The following is a 14,022-nucleotide window of genomic DNA, read 5'->3' on the forward strand; positions in this document are numbered from 1 at the left end:
CTGATGTTATATCAGTGCAAGTTCTGAGTTTCTTTTTGAAGTTGACAACAATTCTTATTGTACCTGCTTTCGTCTTCTCTGGAGACTTTAATTTTCTGCTCAGTTTGCCCAATTTCACATAACTTTGCTCTGTTGAGAAGATAAATGGTCTCATGACTAACTGTGAGGGACACCACTTTTTAAATCAATTCTTCTGTGAAAACGTTCTGTTGCCACTCTTTTCGTATATCTATAAATGAGATTGGCATTCCCGTGCAAATTAATCTCATTCCATACTCCCCTTTTGCTTCTCTATCATTCATTCCAACCTCCTTTGAACCGTCAATGTTCAATATGGTTCTCAAATGTATATTTTCCTCATGTCTGTAACAAACACACTTTTTCTTGCATGTCTTCATTTTTTATTTCTTGTCATTTATGAAGCTCTAACTTCCTTTGCCCTACTTTTTTATTGTGTCTTAAATACTTATTTTTTAAGGGTAGCCAATTGTTCAGCTGAATTTCATTTCCTGTCAATGCTTCACTCGATTATTTTACCACAGGATTGTGCTTACTCCATTGAAATGAGAATCAGAGACCATGCAGAACTGAACAGACCTTTCAGTCATCAAGTCAATAATGTCAAACCTAAACTAAATTTACACACGTAATGCTGTCCAGTCCCAGATCCAGAGTTTTGAACATCATGGCATTTCAATTGCTCAACCAAATACTTTGTAAAAGTTGTGAGGTTACCCACAACAACTCATCTCCCAGGCAGTGCATTACAGAGCCCCACCACCCTCTGGGTGAAACATTTTCTCCACAAAACATGGAATCCTTACAGTGGCCATTCAGCCCAACAATTTCACACCAGCCTTCCGAAAAGCATCTCATTCAGACCTAACACCCTACACTTTCCCTGTAACCCTGCATTTCCCATGGCTAATGCACCTAATCTACAGACTCCTGACCACCAGGGGCAATTTAGCACAGTCAACCCACTTAACCTGCACATCATTGGACTGTAGAAGGAAACTGAAGTACCAGGCGGAAACCCACGCAGAAACATGGAGAATGTGCAAACTTCACACAGACAGTCGCGCAAGGGTGGAATCGAGCCCAGGTTCCTGGTTCTGGAAGGCTGCAGTGCTAACCACTGTGCCACCTTACTGCCCTCGAAGCTCTTCGCTTAAAATTACGCCAATTATTATTGGCCCTTCGACTCAGTGGACTAAATTGGCTTTCCTCAGTGAAATGTTTGTACTCTGGATTGTCCAGCATCATCTTCGTAATTATCAGCCCCAAACTTTTGACAGAATGATTATTAATCCTTCAATGCAACTGACACTTCACCTTCCTTATGCCCAAGAACCAGGTTCAGTGCTGCCTCCTTTCTCAGTGGACTGAAATCACATTCTGGGACAAAGTCCTGGAACCCTATTCCAAATAGCATGGTCGTTACCCAATGACAATGGATTGCAGTGATTCAAGAAAGCATCGCTCCATCACCTTGTTGAATGCTATTAGGGATTAGTGATAAATGTTGACCCATTCAGCAAGGCCAGATCCTCGGAATGAGCCAACCAAACGATGCAAATATGTTCCTGAAAACATTTTAGGAACTCTTGCCCTTCTCTATCAATTGTGCAAGCACATTTCAGTGTAACTTTCTTCCTAATCTTATTGGAAAAATCTATTATTGATTATCATCCCCAGTTCACACCACAGGTGACAAAATTCACCAACACAAGTTTCGTTACACACCATGCCCCGCAGCAGTGAATATCCCTGATCCAGGTCGACAGAGCGGTGCTCAGGCGCAGTCACACAGATGACGACGTGCACAGACGTTGCTTTTTCTTGTCTGCAGGTGAGAATGTGGGGCAACGGAGGAACGGCTGGAGCTGAAGGGAGGACAGGGAGTGTTTTTACACACTTATTAAATACGCCAAACTGCGATTAATAATCTGGAAGTACCAGATTCTTGTCCCCGGGAAGAACTTCAGGTTTGCAGACGACATTTTACATTCACTGGGAGCTGAGCGCTTACGTCCCAGCGCAGTGACTTTGAATTGAGTGGGCGGGGTTTAGATATTCTGGTTTCAAATCGGTCCTCGTGTTTGTAAACTATTACTTACTTGAGATGGTACGTGATGACTTCCACAATTACTGTGTAGCTTGGATATGGACTGTCTCTCTGACATCGGGAATAACACTCTGGCTTTGTTCGGAAGGTTCCCTTTGTAACTATAGATGAGTTGTTACTCATTTTCACTTATTCGCGTTTGATGGATCAGATTTCTGGGAGAATAGGAAATGTTTCAGAGAAACTGCAATTGTCTGTTTTGATTTTCTGTTCTGTGTTGATAGTGAGGACTTTTGTCATCTCCTTTTCGAAGGTATTGGAAGAGCATTGCAGACTGGAAATTCAAACCAAGTGCCACATCTATATCTGAGAGAATCACTTGATCCATTCAACTCTGAATGTTATCAGTCTCTGACAATAGAAGGAGAAATGGTTTCTGTTATGTCTAAGGGAGGAGATGTCAAACGTCAGTGTGACTGGAAAAGCAACAAGACACACAAACATACCTGAAGGAGAGTGTTCTATTACACATCCTGGAAAACGTGTCACGTATATGTAGCAGAGAGAAACTGCACATGTGTGGGCGAGGCTTCAACTGATCATCCAAACTGGGGAGACACCAGGGCATTGTGCCATGGAGAAATGGTGGAAAAGAGGTGACTATAGGAAAAGATTCAATCACCCATCGCAACTGGAAGTTCATCAACGCAGTCACACTGGGGAGAGACCATTCACCTGCTCTGTGTGTGGGAAGGGATTTACCCATTCATGCAACCTTGTGATACGTCAGCGTGTTCACTCTGAGGAGATGCCATTCACCTGTCCTGTGTGTGGAAAGGGATTTGATCGATCTACCACATTGTGACTCACCAACATCTCCACACTGATGAGAGACCGTTTAAATGCACAAACTGTGAGAAGAGTTTTAAATGCAGAAAGGATCTGATGACACATCAACGTAACCACACTGGGGAGAGGCCATTCACCTGCTTTGTCTGTGGGATAGCATTCACTCAGTCATCCCATCGTCAGACACACCAATTTGCTCATTCTGATAACAAACTTTTTAATTGTTCTGACAGCGAGAAGAGCTTTAAAAGCTAAAAAAAATGCCTGCTGACACACCGGTATACTCACACAGGAGAGAGGCTATTCATCTGCTGTATGTGTGCGAAGGGATTCACTCGTCCATCGATCCTGCTGCATCACCAGCTGATTCACACTGGGGAGAGACCATTCACCTGCACCGTGTGTGGGAAGGGATTCATTAATTCATCCAACCTTCTGATACACCAGCAACTTCACACAGGAGATAGACCTTTCACCTGATATGACTGTGGGAAGGGATTTACCTGTTCATGTAACCTTCTGACACATCAGATAGTTCACACAAAGGAGAAAGCTTTCACCTGCCCTGTTTGTGGGAAGGGATTCACTCGATCTTCCAATCCAATGAATCACCAGCGAGTTCATTCTGGAGAGAGGCCATTCACTTGTCCAACGTGTTAGAAAGGATTTACTCAGCCATCCAACCTGCTGGCACACCAGATGATTCACAGAGGCCATTTACCTGCTCGAAATGTGGGAAAGAATTTTATCGTTCATTCTACCAGGTGAAACACCAGCAAATTCACACTTGTGAGAGGCCATTCACGTTTAATGCCTGTCGGAAGGGATTCATTCAGGCATCCCACCTCCAAACACACCAACGAGTTCATAAGCAATGGCAAGGTTTGGATTCTTCACTTTCTGATGCTGCGAACTATATCCAGGACTGAACTGTGTTCACTCTGATGATCCTGATTTGTTTATGTGTTTGTATATTCTGTACAAATGTAAAATTAGTTACCTTTTCTTGAGACATTTTTGGAAAATTTGTCTTTTGCACCTGACTGTTTAAAATCACCAGGCTGGATTCCTAAAGGACAATCTGGGAGGAGGATCATATGTCAGAAACATGTCTTTAACATGGATACAGTCCAGCAGGGTCACATTGAGAGAGACAAATGGGACCTTAATCTTTCTCATTTCTCTTCACTCACAAGTGAATCATCCTAATTCCAATGCTGAAGTGCGTAATAAATAGATTTGAGTCGCTCTCTTCCTTGGTTTAGAGGCCTAGACACAGAACAGCAGCTTCCTTGCAAATGTGTCCGGAAGAATAATGATGAATGCTGGGAACATGCTGAAAAATCAGAGATTGGTGTCAAAACTGTGATCTGGATCGTAACACAAAAGAAAGAATTGCAGATGTTGGAGATCTGAAACACATAGATGTGTGTGTTTCTGATCTAGTGTGACTGAAAGTAAAACAGCAGGTTTAATTTTCACGTCTGAAAATGGCACTTGATAATTTTACAACATTTGAACCTGTTTGTATTACAATCCTGATTTATTGACCAAACACGTTTAAAATGCATTAGATATAATCTGTCGTAAAATTGAAGAGGGAGGTGTACAATTGGATCTGTAGGTATCTTTTGCAATAATAGTTTCATCCAGATAAATAAAGGGCCCGCATTGTCCCCAAGAATTTCCTCTTGCATTGATACTGCTTCCCAGACATTGACTTTTAAAAATACCACATCCCGACTGGTGAGTCAATATGATCCAGAATGCATTCTCTGAAAGGCTGAAGGAAACAAATTGAATTGGAACTTTGAAAATGAATCTGAATATTTGAAAAAAGGAGTTTCTAAGGGCTTTGGATAAACATTGGAGAAGTGGAACAATTGGACAGTTGTTTAAAACAGCTGACTGGATGGGCCAAATGGCCTTATTCCACTGTCAAATTCCATTATTCAAGGAATTTCAGTCAAATCAATCCAAATCAATGCAATTTCATTCTTTAAGTTGGTGTTGAAGTTGTTAGCATACGGAAGGTTAACACCAGCAGTGTTAGCCGATGTGATAGTCAAGCTGTAGTTCTGAATCTAATTTCAAAATCAGTAGATTCTGGATTTGTAATCTGTTGCACAGCCTGGTTACATTAACCAGATGTCCAATCACAGCAGTGGTAAAAAAGCCATTTTTCTGGCGACCATATGAACCAATAAAAACACTAATTTTTTTCCGGCTGAATTTCATTTGGACATGAGAGAATTAATCTCAATTGTACTGCACTGGTCACACTTAATACTACAACAGTTATCACTACAGTTGATCAGGTTATAGTTTACTTTAACCTTGGCCTAAATCAGCAACTTCTGCACGAGAAACTGTGTCGGTTGATAAAAATCCAGGCTGCATGAGTAATCACTGTTCTGCAGTTTAAGTCAGTTTCTACTAATCCAGAGCCTTTTGTAACAACATTCACACCATAGAACAATCGTGAGTGCGTGTCAGCAATGCATACATTATATTTAATGCTCAGACCATTCCGATTGTCAGAAAACAACAAAAATTGAAGCAGTGACATTTATGAATTCATGCATTTTATCACAAACAGCTAATCATTGATTGCCAATCCTATTCAAATATGTGATAAACTCTCAATTGTCGAGCGTCATTATCAGGGCTATAGTTTCAATCAGTGGGAATAACAAGGCTGGTAATTAAGCAATGAAGGTTTGTCCTGCCGGGTTATGAAGTTAACCTTAATGAGTATGAATCCAGACCCTGTTGTCATGCTCCTCACAGCCAATTGGTGAAGGAAGAAACTAAAGCCCGTGTTTCCTGTGATAGTCTGGAACAGATTTATGTCTGGAGTGTGAAACATTTCAAGTGAGTTCTCACGTGATGCAGCAGTTGTATCCCTTCCCCGAAACAGGGCAGATCTGGGTTCAAGTCCCACCTGTTGCAGAGTTGTGTCATGACATCTTTGAGTAGATTAGAGAAATGGGTCATATTTCTGTCTTTTAAAGACTTGAAACATTGTAGATATGTAGTTCCTGACTCTCCAATGTTTCGATGTCAGTTACTGCTCATTATAATCATTTTTCATCAGCCTTGTCGGACAGATTACGGCAATCTTCTGAGGCAAGTGGGATTTAAAACTGCACCTTCTGGCCCAGGGGTAGGGACATGCCACTGCCTCTCAAAAGCTGTTCAGTTTTTTTTTCAGACAAGGAAGACAACGATTGTATCAATTGAACTCAAGAATGGAGAATGATTGGCATGTGCAGACAGGCATCAAAGGTTGTTTTTAATTAAAATGCTGACACCAGCAGCAATCTGTATCCTTGTTCTTGATGCTGTCAAACTCACAGGCAGGAAGTCTGTTTGTGCTGATAACATGAAACTGACCACTCTTTTTCATTCTCAGACAGCATAACTTCCTGTTGCTCTGCTGCCAGTCTGAAACCACACATCTCACTTCTGAGTTAAAAAAAAAATCTGGGACCACTATCTGGTGGAAGCATCTGGGCACAGAGTCAGCGCAGAGTCCCACAGATCAAATTGCTCTGATATTTTAAAATGTAGCTGTTATTTCTGTTTAAAGTTTCCATTTCAGGACAAACTGGCAGGCTCTGTGGAACACAACCCATCAGGTCTTATGATTTGGTTATTATATCATCCCACATCTCAGTTATGATTCATTAACCAATAATGCAAAACCTCTATCTTAATTTCACTCCCTCTAACCCCTGGCTGACAACTGTATATCGACGGATGTTCAACTGCTATGTTCGCACTCTTTAAGTCATGTTTTCAAGATAGTAATGTTATCTTAACGAGACCACATCCCTCTCAACTTTTCCTATTCATATACCCACGCAGATACCATTTAATTGTTGTAATTGCACCAGCCTCCACTGCTTCTTTTGGCAGCTCATTCAATATACAGACCACCCTCTGCATGAAAATGTTGCCCCTTAGGTCCCTTTTAAATCTTTCCCCTCTCATCTTAAACCTATAGGCTCTAGTTTTTGACACCACCACCTCGGGGCAAACACGTTCTCTATTTACCCTATCCATGCCTCTCGTGATTTTTTAATTCTCTACAAGGTCACCTCTCAGCGTTTTGACACTCCAGGGAAAGTAGCCCGAGTCTATTCAGCCTCTCCCTCGAGCCCAAACTCTCCAACCTTGGCAACATCGTTGTAAATCTTTTCAGGACCCTTTCAAGTTTCACAACATCCTTCCAATAACAGGGAGACTAGAAATGCAGGCAATATTCCAGAAGTGGCCTAACCAATGTCCTGTCCAGCCGCAAAATTAACTCCCAACCCCTATGTCCAATACACTGACCATCAAAGGTAAGCATACCAAATGTCTTCTTAACTGTCCTATCTCCCTGAGACTCCACTTTCAAGGAACGCCAAGGTGTCTTTCTTCAGCAACACTCCACAGGTTCTTAATATTAGGTGTATAAGTCCTGCCCTGATTTGCCTTTCCAAAATGCAGCACCTCACATTTAACTAAATAAAACTCTATCTGACATTCCTCGACCCATTGTCCCATCTGATCAAGGCCCTGTTGTACTCTGAGGTAACATTTTTCACTCTCCGCGACACCTCTAAAATCCACTATAGCTCCTGAACCGTCTCTCGTCAGTGTGAACACTTTAGTGGGACATCAGATCTTCGTAACATTTATAGCATTTCCCGCAGTCTGAGCACTTAAAAGGTCTTTTTTAATTGTGAACCCGCTGGTGTCTCAGCTGCTGGAATGATGAAATGAATCCCTTTCCACATTTAGAACAAATGAACAGTTTCTCCCTATTGTACTCTTGTTGGTGTGTCAGCAGGTGAGATGACTGAGTTAATCACTTCCTACAGTCAGAACAGGTGAATGGCGTCTTCTCGGTGTGAACCCATTGGCGTCCAGTGAGTTGAGATGATCACTTGATTCCGGTCCCTGGGTGAGAGCACCTGAACGGTTCTCCTGAGTTTTTGTAATGCTTCCAGCTGTCTGGGCACTTAAAAGGCGTATCCTCAGTGTGAGTTCGCTGGTGTGTCGGCATTTGGGAGGACTGAATAAATCCTTTTCCACTTTCAGAGCAAGTGAACAGCTTCTCTCCAGTATGTACTCGCTGGTAATTCACTTGTTTGGATAACTGAGAGAAACCTTTTCCACACACTGGGCGGATGAATTTTATCTCCCCCGTGTAACTGAGGCGATGAGTTTCCAGTTCCAATGTGCAATTGAACGCCTGCCCACAGTGCCCACGTTTCCACAGCTTTTCGTCAGAGCAATTGGTGCTTTTTGCCGCCATCGTTGAAGACTCATGATATTCAGGTCCTGTTGAACTGAATCACTTTATCAGGTACTAATGTGATGTTTGGTTTACGTTTCGTTGACTGGTCGTTTTATATCCTGTGAAATTGATTTTGAAAAGAAAATGGGGTGCGGGAAACATGGCGTGAAATCAGGCCAATAACGCGGTAATTTGTGGAGCAGACCCTCGGAAATTGTGACCAGGAAAGTTGTCAAAAACAAACTTGCTCACGAATGCCTTCAAGAAAGAGAATCTTCCACGTGTCTGGACCTCAGAACAGATACCCTGAGGGTGACCTAACCACGAATTTGAACATATTGCTATTTTTCACGTTACAAACATATCGGAGACATTTTCCCACCGATAGAACAGGCACACCCTTTCCTTCCACATCTAACTGCCAATGATATTCACATTCTGATCACTCCGCTGTCTGCCAGAACTTGTTTTCATATCTGATTCTGCAATTTTTTTGTAAAGCATTATAATCTCTGCAGAGTGGGAACAGGACCTTCGGCCCAACAAGTCCACACTGAACCTTCAGAGCATCCCACCCAGACGCATCCCCGCTAATCCAGGCACCCCTGAACACAACAAGCAATTTAGCATGGCCAATCCACGAAGGCTGCACAACTTTGGACTGTGGGATAAAACCGGAGTAAACCCGTACAGAATGTGCAAACTCAACGCAGACAATTTCCTGAGGGTGGAGTCGAACCCGGGTCCCTGGCGCTGGGAAGTAGCAATGCTAACCATTGAGCCACACCTAGTCTTGTTCAATATTCTGTAAAACGAATTCACAAAAGAAAAATCACTGTCAGTCCAGGACAGAAATCCAGAAAAGATAAGCATTTATCTTGGTTTCAAGTTGCTGCGTCAATACGCCTCTTCAAATCGCTCCGCCCCCAACCAAGAAGAAGCATGTGCGCTGCTGCTTGTTGCCCCCAATAAAGATGGTGGCGGTAACCCTTGGCATATCACCGCCTGAGGCCCATAGCCGTTTTGCCGTTTCCTGTAAACGCGGGTCCTTGAGTTTTTAATTCTCGTCTGGCGGCCGACATCGGGTTTTGTTCAAACGTCACAGTCCAGATTGACTTTACCATCGCCATCTTCCAAATTCACTCAGCCGCCAGTCACAGCAACACTGCGCCCTGAGCGTTAATGGTCACGTGTCGTCCTGCTGGCCTCACCATTTATTCACCCCATTGTTTCGAGGACCAACCGCTTCCGATTGGTCCGCCCACTCCCTTCCTATTGGGCGGTGAACGACTGTTCATCAGCCGGAGCACATCGTGATTTGGGAAGTGAGATCCTCCCCTTCTCTGTCCTGGGATGAGCTTCATCATCCACAGTGAATCGGACAGTATCGCAGAGCACAGGGTATGTGGCCATTCAGCCCACGGTGACTGTACTCGCTCACTCGAGATACAAAGCAAATCTGTCCAAACTCCCCTGCGCTTTGCCATCGCCTGCAAACCATTCCTTAAAAAAGTTAAATTCTAAGCCGATTTTGAGAACATTCCTGAAACTGCATCCAACTGTTGTTCAGACTGTTCCAGATCCTCAGAACTAGCTGAGTAAAATAATCTTCACATTTTCACCCAACATTATTTGCAAATTATCTGAAAGCATGATTACCAAGTATCATGACAATGTGAATAATTTCTTTCTCTGCAAATGAAATACCCTGAAACGAAATGTACACATCGACTAAATCATATTCTCAACTCCAAGGACAATGACCTGATCCTCTACTGGCTATCCAAAAAAACGAAAACCTATCTTAATTTTAATTTATTAATTGAGTATAGTCTTTGCTGCGCAGACCAGTATTTGTTGTTCATTTTTTTTGACTTGGAGAAAGTGGCAGTGAACTTGCTTCTTGAACTGCTCTCGTCCAAGTGCTGTAACTACACCACAGTGCTGTTTGGACGATAATCTCCTGCAGTCTCACAACCCTCCCTTATCTCTAAAATCCTATCCTGACACACAACCCTCCCTGTCTCTGCAATCCCCTACAGCATTACATTCCTCAATATCTTTCTAATATCTTACAGCCTCAGAACTCTCATTGTCTCTACAATCCCCTCCATCCCCTACAACCCTCCCTGCTGTTGTAACCTCCTCCACTCTCACAAACATCTTTATCTCTGTAGCTTCCTCCAGGCCTGACAAGGCTTTGTCTCTGTAATCCTCTTCACCCTCACATTCCTCCCTATCTCTGTAACTTCCTTCAGGTTCACAAGCCTCCCTAACCCCATAATCCTCTCCAGCCCTTACAATAATCCCTCGCTGTATAATCTCCCCCAGCTCACAAACCTCCCTAGCTGTATAAAGGAGCACAGGAAAGTACAGGGGAAGAGCAGCTACAGCACCTTAGACATAATAGAACATTCCAATGATTTACAGAAATGTTATGAAGCAATATTTGACATGGAGATTTTGCTATGTTCTGCTTGTGTTGTGAGTTTGTAAAATCACGCTATCATATCTCTCTCCCTCTCAATTTGCATGGAGTCCAGTGTCTAGATTGTCTGGATAGTCCAGATTGCCTAGATCAGGTGGCAGGTTCCCTTCTCCATAGGATATTAGTCCGTCTGTTGGGTTTTTGTGACAATTTGCCGGCTGTCGCGGTTTCATCCTTCCAGTGCTGGTCTCAGAAATTGCTGGCTTCATTCAGCTCAGTTTCACACCCTGGTTTTCTTCCTCTGTGTATTCTTCTCACTCTCTTTCTTCTGCTTTCAGTTACTTTCACAGGGCATTAAGTGGATTTCCATTTGGGAAACTCCAGTCAAACACCACAGCAGAATCGAACAGAATCAAGCAAGTTATCAGAACCTGAAATATCATTGGGTTGTGATTATGGAAGGAAAAAGCGCCGTTGACAGTGGGGAGAAACAATACATGTGTTCTGCGTGTGCAAGAGGCTTCAGCCGATCAGCTACTCTGTCAATGCACAAATGCAGTTAAAATTAGGAGAAGCTGTGGGAAGAGATTTGGTTTCTCACCTGAATTTGAAGCTCACGAGTGCTCGGGAGAGGCCATTCACCTGCTCCAACTGTGGCAGGTAGTTCTGTGGAGTTCCAGAAGTTGGAAGGAGGGAGAGTGTGCAGGACTGGGATGTACAGCTTTGCGGACAGAAGACAGGGGAACAAATGCTCTGCAGATACTGGAATTTATTCCGAATTTGTATCCTGGACCGACATTGTCGACCTTTGTAAACTTTTGGACTTGAAGGTGTAGGTTGGGAACAGGAAACTCAAATTAAACTCTGGGTCAATATCTAAAAGTTGCTTGATTAATTGAGATCTGAATATCATTCGACTTTGAACATGGAAGGAGTACCGTTTGGTCTGTCAATGGGAAAATAACTCAACCATCATTGAGACAGACGCACACACCCAATTGAGAATATTCTAGTGAACTGACTGGAAAGAATTTGATCCATTGACACAACCTGAAAATATATCACATGATTTACACTGGAGAGACACTGTACACTCATCGGTAAGGATTCAATAAATTCTGTAAAATGGAGGGCCATGAGGTGACGGCCACTATGACAAAACCATGGAGGTATGAGGACCGTGATAAAGTATTTAATTATCCATCACTGCTCGAAATCCATCGTCATAGTCAACCTGGTGTTGGCACCATGGAGAAACCATGGAAATGCGAGGATTATGCTAAACGATTCTATTATCCATCCCAGCTGGAAATTCACTGACACAGTCACACTGGGGAGAGACCATTCACCTGGTTCATATGTGGGAAGGGATTTACTAAGCCATCATGTCTCATGTAAAAACCAGCGAGATCACACTGAAGAAAGCCCGTTCAAATGCACTGACCGTGGAAATAGGTTTTAGCAGTTATCCACCCTCACTGCAAAGCAGAGAATTCACACTGGGGACAGGCCATTCACCTGCTCTGTATGTAGGTGGAGATATGCCCTCCGTCTGGCAGCCTGCATTTACATACAGGGGAGGGGCCTGTCACCTGCTCATTGTGTGGGAAGGGATACATTCAGTGACAGCACTCACTGACACACAGCAAGGTCATTGAGTAACTGTGGGTGTTAGATTCCACTGTTACTGCTGCTGTTAATCACATACAATATTGATAGTCTGATGATAATCCCGACGTTTTACTGATGTTGCCAACCCAATTAACTGGTCGGACACAGGGGTTCTCTGATTTACAACGTACGAAAGGTGGTACATACAAACACAATCTCATACAGGGGTGTAATTTTAAAGAACCGAAATATAACCATTTTATGTCCTAAGAAACAGCTCCTTTATATTGTCGTACGTTGTGTTACGACTTGCTTACAAATCCACTTGCGAATGAACTCCAGAATGGAACCGGATTGCAACCCATGGACTATGTGGACGAAATTTCAGTAAAGTGGATTTTTTAAAGCTCCGACTGTGATCCTTCCCTCAATTCAAGAGCCTCCCTCTCTGCTGCCGTGGGATGAGCCCCGCCATTCACAGTGAACGGTGCAGTATCATAGACCACGGCGGCCGGTGGCCATTCAGCCCATTGCGGCTATACTCTCTCACTTGAAAAATGCTGCAAATATGTCTCAACTTCGCTGCCTTTTGTTAGAAGTTCTCTACATCTTTCCTCATTGTGTTAAATTCCAAACTACTTTTGAAAATTACTGCAGAATCTGTTTTCATCTCCTATTTAGTCTGTTCCAGATCCTCAGAACGTGAGTAAAATAATCCCCACATTTTCACCATACATTATTTTCCAATTATAAATAAGCTGCCTTTTGTAGTTACCAAACATTCAGCCAATGTAAATAATTCTGTGTCTGTATTTAAAAACTCCCAGAAACAAACTTGCACTTCGATTGCTTGCACTGCTTAACTGTCTCAGCCCAAAGGGTAATTGTCGGAGTTGCTCTCTCTCCACATAACAGAAACCCTTCATCTTCTATTTTCCCGTGGGATTTGGTCTTCACTGCAGAGATTTATTGCACATCTTGAATTTAAGGTGGTTGTGAGCTGCTTTCTGAAGTGCTGCAGTCCATGTGGTGTAGGGACACCTGCAGTGTTGTGCAGAGGGGACTTTCAGGATTTTGACCCAGCTGCAGAGCATTCATGGCAATGTGGTTCCAACACAAGATGAAGCATTGCTTGGAAGTGACTTGTAAGTTGTAGTCTTCTGACCGTTCTGTCACCCTTGCCATTCTCGGTAGAGGTTGTGGGTTTGGAAGCTGCCATGGAAAGAACCTTGGTGAGTTACGGCAGTGCAGCTTGTAGATGGTACACATTGCAATTCATCAGTGAAGGAAATGGATATTGAAGCTCGTAGGAATTTCGTCAGTCAGGTAGACCATGATTCACTGGATGGTGTTGTGCTGAGTGTTTTGGAGCTGCGCTCATTCAAACAGCTTGGCAGTATTCCATTCCACTCCTGACTTGTGCCTTACAGGCTATTAGGACTGAGTTTATTTACATCAGCAGGAACAGACGGCGATAAACATGGCTATGTCCCAAATTATGACACAACTGTTAAGTTGTAGGAGGCCACTTGATCCAGCGTGTCTGCAGTGGCTCTGCATATGAACATTATGACTGAGTGACATATATAGAGAGTCATACAGCATGGAAGCAGACACTTTGGTCCAACTCATACATGCCGACCAAGTTTCCCAAACTAAACTAATCCAATTTGCCTGCATTTTGACCATATTTCTCGAAACCTTTCCTATTAATGTACCTGTCCAGATGTATTCAAGTGTTGTTACTCTTCTTACATCTACTACTTCCACTGGCAG

The sequence above is a fragment of the Rhincodon typus genome, chromosome 42 (assembly GCF_021869965.1).
Source record: "Rhincodon typus isolate 14 chromosome 42, sRhiTyp1.1, whole genome shotgun sequence".
In the NCBI taxonomy this organism is placed as follows: domain Eukaryota; kingdom Metazoa; phylum Chordata; class Chondrichthyes; order Orectolobiformes; family Rhincodontidae; genus Rhincodon; species Rhincodon typus.